Raw genomic sequence first — 9,094 nt, 5'->3', positions numbered from 1 at the left:
CGATGGCTGGGGTGAGGGGGGCGCAGGCATCTGAGGCAATGGGGGGCTCCAGGAGGGCACCGGCACCTGAGGCGATGGTGGGGTCTAGGGGGTACAGGCACCTGAGGTGACGGCGGGGGCAAGGGAGGCATCGGCACCTGAGGCGATAGCGGGGAGGCGAGGGGGGCACCGACACCTGAAGCAATGGCAGGGGCGAGGGGGGCACCAGCACCTGAGGTGATACAGGGAGCGATGGGGGTACTGGCACCTGAGGCGATGGGGGGGGCGAGGGGAGCACAGGCATCTGAGGTGATGGTGGGGGCGGTGGGGCCGCTTTCCCGGCTGAGGAGCAGCGTCTGCAGGAGGCTTCCTGCCTTCTCTTTCTGCCAAATGTCCGCAGTCCCCTCGCCCGGTACGTGTCAGCAAAGTTCAGGACCCCCAAGTGAGTCTTGTAGGCCTCTAAGCATCTATGAAGTTGAGGGCTTCTTTTAATTGTTATCGATTACCTCTCTTCTTAGCAAGTTGCTGTCTGGGATGTGGGAACTTCTGCAGTTGTGGGCTGTGATGGTGTTAGGCTTGGAGTTAAAACTGCTCTGAACCACTAGACACTGCTTTATGGCCAATGGAACCTTTGGAGGCCACACTTGTGGGAATGGGTGAGGCAAGGAATGGCCTGGGTTGAAAGGGACCTTTGAGTTCATCGAGTCTAACCATCAACATAGCACACTAAATCATGTCCCTAAGTGCCACATCTACACGTCTTTTAAATACCATCAGGGATGGTGATTCCATCACTTCCATAGGCAGCCACTTCCAATGCTTGACAACCCTTCCAGTGAAGAATTTTTTCCTGATATCCAACCTAAACCTCCTGTGGCGCAACTTGAGATTGTTTCATCTTGTCCTATCAGTTCTTACTTGGGAGAAGAGACCGACCCCCACCTCTCTACACCCTCCATTCAGGGAGTTGTGGAGACCAGGAAGGTTTCCCTTCGGCCTCCTTTTCTCCAGGCTGAACACACCCAGCTCCCTCAGCCGCTCCTCATAAGACTAGTCCTGCAGCCCCTTCACCAGCCTCATTGCCCTTCTCTGGACCCGCTCCTGAATCTCAATGTCTTTCTTATGTTGAGGGGCCCAAAGCTGAATGAAAAAGTAATCCAATCTGCAACCAAAGTACAGGTGTTTGTCCTTGCTCTAAACAAATGTGTGGTTTCTGAGCATGCTTAGAAGAGCTCTGGGTGTGGAGCCTTGCCTTGGTGTCAGGTTGTACACGAGTCACAGAATGAGATGAAGGTCAAGTCGCTGGAAAGTGGGATGATTCCATGCTTCTGAAGAAAACCTAGCAGTAAATTAATTGTGCTTTGTGGAGTGTGAAGGAGTAGATTTGGCTGGATAGAGACTTGGGGAGATGTGAAGCTGTAAGGATTAATTTGTTTTCCAGTCTGGGAGGAAGTTCCCTCTCTGGTTAAGAAAATAACTTTATTTGTGTGCGACAAGGATGAATGGTGGCATAAATTGTGGCATGACTCTTTATTCTTCTGAGTTGTGCATATGATATTCCTAACTCTGTCTGTTAAATTCTAAGCTATGCATTCATATTCATGAAATATAAAAATTTCTACGTAGTGACATTCAAATCCCCATTGGACTATGGTTTCCTAGGCAAATATTACCTGTAGATATGAAGCTATTTCTTAGAGATGATATCAAATAAGGAACTGTGTCCAGTTATTGGTGACCGATTACGTTACCCAAAGAGGAATTGTGTTGATGTAGGAGCCTTAAAAAGTAGATTTCCATATAGATGACCATGTTTTCATGTGTAGTAACATACAGATGTTACTATGCCTTTTTTCATCAGATAAGAGGAATTGTGTTGATGTAGGAGCCTTAAAAAGTAGATTTCCATATAGATGACCATGTTTTCATGTGTAGTAACATACAGGTGTTACTATGCTTTTTTTCATCAGCCTTTTATAAATTGTTTCAAGTGTAGTTACCACTTACCAAAACTGCCAAGATTATTGCGTATGACTTGCTATGCTGTATTCTCACCCCACTCACCATGTAGCGGAATAAGTTTGAATTAATCTTTATCTTCATTTAACTTTCTATCAAATGGTAGATAAAATGTTCTGCTTTCGCTAAGGTAAAGCTTTATCTTTCTTGAGTGGATTTTTTCCCAAATACATTTTATTTCAAATTCTCTATGAGGTAGTTCACTGTTCTGTCTCTTTCTCCCCTCTCCAGAAACAGCATAAAAGCAGTAGGGGCACAGGTAAACCTGAAGGAGGATATAATTTCTTTTTCTACTGACCATGTTTTCATGTGTAGTAACATACAGGTGTTACTATGCTTTTTTTCATCAGCCTTTTATAAATTGTTTCAAGTGTAGTTACCACTTACCAAAACTGCCAAGATTATTGCGTATGACTTGCTATGCTGTATTCTCACCCCACTCACCATGTAGCGGAATAAGTTTGAATTAATCTTTATCTTCATTTAACTTTCTATCAAATGGTAGATAAAATGTTCTGCTTTCGCTAAGGTAAAGCTTTATCTTTCTTGAGTGGATTTTTTCCCAAATACATTTTATTTCAAATTCTCTATGAGGTAGTTCACTGTTCTGTCTCTTTCTCCCCTCTCCAGAAACAGCATAAAAGCAGTAGGGGCACAGGTAAACCTGAAGGAGGATATAATTTCTTTTTCTACTCTGAAAGCAGGAGTAACATTTTTTTTTTTCAGATGAAATAGCTCTACTAGAGCAAGATTGAGACACGTTAATGTTCTTTACTCATTCTTTCAGACAAAGGAGAATGTTGACTGTGTTACTTGCTGACTCTCAGCAATAAAGAGCCTACCTCCAGGTTTCCTCCTGCTTTGCAGAATCTTTGTTGAGGCCCATTGTCTCTGTAGCTTCCGTTAAGAAATTTGTGCAGCTTGAGTAATCTTTCAATTAAATTCAAGCTGAGGCTGAAGTAGATTTAATCTCTGCAGATGAGTGATTTCAGCTGCAACGTCTGTTGTTCTTGAACTTAGGATAAACGTACTGGATAATTACCAATACTTTACAAAAAAAACTAACCAACCAAACCCGCAACAAACACAAGAACTTTTCTACATATATCAAAAGCAAAAGTGTCTTCTTTGTTGTTCTCCTCTGTCTTGTTTCCAGAAACTGTAACTTTTTATTTTTGTACTTGAAAGAGATTTAAGATTAAATCAGGCTTATCTGTTGGACTAAGCTTTAGGTTCAATAATGATAGGCTTTAGTCCTCAAGTAAATGAATTTTCTCAGAGATAGTTGCTTACTTTCAAATATAACTTATCTTCTACTACTGTTTTATCAAAGCAATAACTATAAAAAGGTTCCAGGAGACGACAAAAGATTTTTTTAAAAAATAAATTAATATCAGCTGTCTGAGACTTAAGAAAGCTCAATAAATTTATCAGGAAATTTACTGTGGTAACTCTTGCATTTTTAATGCCTCTCTGTAAAAAATTAGGCTAAGCAAAAAATCTTACTGTCTTCAACTGCCTAATGGGTGCACGGAGGGAACAGTCAGGCTCTTCTGGGGAGTGCACAGCAAATGGACAAGGGGCCATTGTCATAAACTGCAGCCAGGGATAGATACTAGGAAAAAGTCTTGACAGTAAAGATGTTTGAGCACTGGAATGGATTGCTTAGAGCAGCTGGAGAATGGTTGTTGCAGAGACACTGAAAACTGAACTGGATGAAGAATCAGAATGCCCTGATCTAACTTCAAAGTCAACCCTGCTTTGAGCAGGGAGAAAAATGTGTCACTTCCAGCCTAAACCATTTTGACAGTTGTATAATAGAATTATTCCTAGAATTAATTTAATAAGAAAAAGTACTTTCTGCTCTAAAGTTGCTAAATACAGAATGCCTATAGAGAAGCACTGTATTAATGAGGACGCTGCGTCGGTTTGAGTTGATGCACAGACTTAGCTGGTTCCCTCCAACAATGTTGTTAGCTTTAAAACACTAATATGCTACCAATGGCTGTGTGTGTCAGAGCATATGGCTTCACTTAGAAGTCAGTATCTGTAAAGCAGGGGCATGAGTAATGAGTGACTCTTAAAAAAAAAAAAAAAAAAAAAAAAATATATATATATATATATATACACAAACCCCCCACCCAATCAAAACCAAATATACTGGGAAGTCACTCCTGTTTGATTTCAACCAGGTGAAGCTGTATGCATTACTTACGATATTCAGAAACAGTATTACTGAAGTAGGAATTTGAAGTGTCACTACATGAATCAATACAGCAGCTGTGGCTGTTACAGCAGCAATGAGGAATATTAATTGGTTTGGATTTATGGGTAGCAATGTCTTTATAAAAATCACTACATCTCAAAGGAAAAAAGACACAGAAGTGTTTCTCCAGATTTACTGCTGCAGTTTTTAAATATTTTCCTTTCTCTAACCCATCAGCACAAATAAAGAAAATGTCACTGGTTCAAACTACAGGGTTTTAAAAATGTCTTCAGCTTTAATTCAAAACTTCAGGTTTCTTTTTTTTGAAATTATTTTTCCTGAGCCTTTGTTTTACCCTATATTGTAAACTTTTACTTAAAAAAAAAAAAAAAAAAAAATATATATATATATATATATACACAAACCCCCCACCCAATCAAAACCAAATATACTGGGAAGTCACTCCTGTTTGATTTCAACCAGGTGAAGCTGTATGCATTACTTACGATATTCAGAAACAGTATTACTGAAGTAGGAATTTGAAGTGTCACTACATGAATCAATACAGCAGCTGTGGCTGTTACAGCAGCAATGAGGAATATTAATTGGTTTGGATTTATGGGTAGCAATGTCTTTATAAAAATCACTACATCTCAAAGGAAAAAAGACACAGAAGTGTTTCTCCAGATTTACTGGCTTTCAATCAATAAGGAGATGCCGTTTAAACAGAATGCTTGCCTAACTGAAGTGGCAAAAGCTCCATTAAGCATATTCCTAATTAAAAAAAGCTGTGACATGGTCCCCTTTCAAATCTGACAGAATTCATTCACTTGAATTATTTTCTGAAGGCATAGGAACATTGGGAAATACATTCTAAAAGTCAGACTTTTTATTCCATTCTCAGTCAGTTTGTGTCTCAGCACAGTTTGCAACTTTAAAACTTCACTTCTGAACAATTTAAGTACTTACAAGACTTGGTTCCACTTGAAAAAAAACTTCCTATACAAGTTGTGTACTGAATCTGGCAGAGATGGAGTTAATTTTCCTCATATCATCCAGTATGGTGCTGTGTTTTGGATTTCTTACCAAAACAGTGCTGGTAACACACCGGTATTTTAACTACTGCTGCTCAGTGTTTACGCAGGGTCAAGGATTTTCCCTGTTTCTCCCAGTGCCCTGCCAGCAAGTGAGCTGCGTGTGTGCAAGGAGCTGGGAGGGGACACGGCCAGGACAGCTGATCCAGGACAGCTGACCCAAACTGCCCAAAGGGCTGTTCCGCACCGTATGACCTCCTGCGCAGGGGTGAGAGCTCAGGGGGAGGAGGAGGAAGCAGGGACAGCTGAGGGGACGGCCTTTGTCTTCCCAAGGAACTGTTGGGAATGGCGAAGCTCTGCTTTCCTGGAACTGGCTCAACATCTGCCCGTCAATGTGAAGTAGTGACATATTCCTTATTTTGCTCGAATGGCGAAGCTCTGCTTTCCTGGAACTGGAATGTGAAGTAGTGAACAGATTCCTTATTTTGCTTTGCTTGCATGCGCTACTTTGCTTTACTTCTTAAAGCGTCTTTAACTCAACCCACAATTTGTCTCACTTCTGCCCTTCCAAGTCTCTCTCCCATCCAGTTGGAAGAGATAGGAGAGAGTGAGACGTGAGTGAGTGGTAACGTGGGGTTAACCCACAACAAGTTGACACTATTGTAGAGGAGAAAATGAACTTGATTTCAAGATATCATGTAAAACTTCCTCAGTTAGGAACAAAACCCAAACCATTTGTGGCATGTTTTGTAGGAGATGTGATATATATTACTATTGCACTTTTGGATAGTTTTTAGTGTACTAATAGTTTGGAGCACTTCTCGTGGATTTCAGTCAGTTGCTTAGACCTGTGTATGTGTAGGAGGCATATATGCTTGCTGTTTTAAAAGGTTGTATTTTGAAGTGTTTTGGGCTTTTTCGTTTTGTTGTGCCTTTTGGTTTTTTCTGGGGTTTTTTGGTTGCTTTTTTATTTATTTATTTTACCTTTATTATTTTGGCAGCATTGTCTGCATATCTGTGTACATTTGATTTACCAACATCTTTGTGCTGAAACCTGCTAGGCACCATGTGGAATTCTAGTTGCACTTTTGCAAAGCACTCTTTCCTACATAAATTCTCAGAATTGGTAATTTTTTCAGATTATTTGTAGATCTTACCCTTTGGCATTATTTCTTATCCTTTACCTCTTACAAGAAACTTGTACAGGATCCTTTGAAAGAACAGTTTGAGGTTGTTTTAGAATATGAAATTCCACCCACCTTTTGGCTTCCTGCTGATACTTAAATCTGTGGAAGGAGCGAAAGGAATTGAAGTCCCGCGTTGTGTCTAAGGCTGCTTGCCTGAAATGAGTAGGAAAGCAATATTTGAAGGCATCCTGACTTAAACACTGGAAGACAGCTTTTGGAAGCTATGTTTGCAAACCATAAGTGAGATTAGTGCTTTATGTCAGGGCACATAAAATAAAATTTAATCCGTGTTAATTCCTCTTGATTATTTGCGTATTGTTATGTTATTAAAAGGTATTACACTTTTCCTTTGTGACTTTAAATATTTACGTTGCCACTTGGTGGCCTCATTTGATCAGGTAATACATTATAATAATATAAGTTAAGATCCTTTTTCTTCACAACTTCCTATATATCCAGGAGCACCCTTTTGGAGCTGAGTGTGTGTATGCTGTGGTGATTGCTGTGGGCCTCAGTCACTGATGTTGAGGTGGTCACTTGAGAGCTCTTCAGTAAGGACAGAACTCAAATGGATGACATTTCTCCCCATTCTTCCTTGCTCATCCTTGATGTTTTAATGTTCCTTGTCACTTCAAATCAAAACAAGCAGAGAATCTCATCTGCTACCAAGTTTAAGGTTTTTTTAGGGTTAGAACTTCTTCTGATTTTACCAGGCTTCTTTCTTGCTTATTCTCCACCCTTCATTCTTATTTTCCAGATTTTGTTACTTGAGGATGGTTTTTTGGACCCCTTTTGTGAAACTATATCCCAAGTCTTTTTCCCTTTGTGGTTCCATATTATTTGTATAATTATAATTAGCTGTGTGTTATTGCTAGGTTTGCTGTTTCAGTGTGCTTATGCCTGGGTTCAAGGCAAGCATATTGATTGCCTCATGCTCAGAATACTTCTACTCACAGAAGTCTTCTGCCTTGATGCGCTTCCTGTCCACTCGACGCCTTGACTCTGAACCCACATTGTCAAGCTCTGAGGCTTGGTGCTGCCTCAGAGCAAGAAGGTGGAGCTTCAGCCTGCTCCAGTCTTGTCTCATGGTTTTCTTGCAAAATCCACAGAGGTCTTTTGCAGTTGTATAGCTGCAGATAACTCCAGGATCTTCTGTTACACACTATAAGACATACTGCAAGCTATAACAAAGCCAGCTAGTTAATAGATAGGTAAGGATTAATGGTTAAAATAACATACGATTCTCGTACCAGTGCTTGACTGTCCTCTAAGAATATCAGTAGAATCAGGGTTTCTGCATCCATTCCTGATCTTAGTGGCTGTAGATTCTTTAAAGTAATATGTCCTTTGACTGCTTGGTGCCTATTCATTATTTTTTGTAGTTACTTGCTCTATTTGCTGTGATTCCTTAACACTTTTTTAATAAAGATTCCAAATTAGCCCCAGGTCAGTGGGGTTCTGGGTATCGTAGTTCTGGTGATATGGGTGAACACTGCAAATATTTACCCTAAATCAGATAAATGAGAAATGTTGCACGGTTATTTATCTACACAGAGCAGTTTTCTGGGAATTCCTACTGAAACAGATGCAGAGAAAAAATACCTTGTTTCCATATCTGGTGTCACAGAACCCCATTTCTTGAAGTGCCTTTCCAATTTCTGTTAATGCCCCATCAGTAAAGCTGCTTAGCTCCTGTGCAGTGACTGCTAGATTTCTTCAAGCAATAGCAATGCAGGCTGTGTATGTGCTGCTTTACAATCACCTCTGTGCCTTCTGTATAATATCTTGGCCGTTATTTCTCCTAAAATCACAGTTCTGTCCCATTTGAATGGTTGAAACTTAGGCCATCCTACACACTGACTGATCACAGAACCTGCTATCCTATTAGTAGTTCCAGTGCTTTTCTTTCTATAAAACTACTAATTTTTCCTACTTCTATCCACATTTTGATTCCCATGTGACATTGTTAAATCTTAGGCAAATAGCATTCAAAGGTGTATTTATGTATATTTTTACTTAATGGGTTTTGACGGTTGCATATAATCTGCCCCAATTTTGATAACTTACTAGTCAAAGTTTCTACACCAATGATGTCCAGAATTCCAGTTGCAACTTCTGCACCCTCTAAGATGGTATCCCTGAACTCTCTTGGTGTGTTGTACTCAATCATATGGAATCCAGCTCTGGGTCAATGCTACACATGTCTCTTTAATAAAAGGAGTGTATCTCTCCTCCCTTGGAAAAGTCAAAGTAAATGCTTTGTTCACAGTAACATGCACTCTATTAAATTTACTGCCATTGAGCAGTATCTTGTATTCCCAAAATTGTGAATTGTCTCTCAACTGGAATCTTTGGTTTAAAAGGTTAAACAACAGCAGGAAAAAAACTCTGTAAACTAAACATGTTTGACCTTATTTTGTTGTTTGTTTCAGTTTCTACTTCACTTCTGGCCTTCATACTCGGTTTAACCACCTCCGGTGCTTTCTGCTCATATTTCAAATGGTGTGGTTGTTCAGACTCCATCACTATTTTAGATATAGAAATATCTAAATAGAAATAAAGTTTCAACATTAAATTTGTATGCTGCTTCAAGGCCCCGTATATTCCCTTCAAAACAGAGACATTTGTTAAAATGTTAAGATTATTTTTGACATCATGGAAAGTAAATG

This window comes from Calidris pugnax, unplaced genomic scaffold, assembly GCF_001431845.1.
Source record: "Calidris pugnax isolate Ruff unplaced genomic scaffold, ASM143184v1 scaffold181, whole genome shotgun sequence".
Taxonomy (NCBI): Eukaryota; Metazoa; Chordata; class Aves; order Charadriiformes; family Scolopacidae; genus Calidris; species Calidris pugnax.
Note: the sequence above shows the minus strand (reverse complement) of the source record.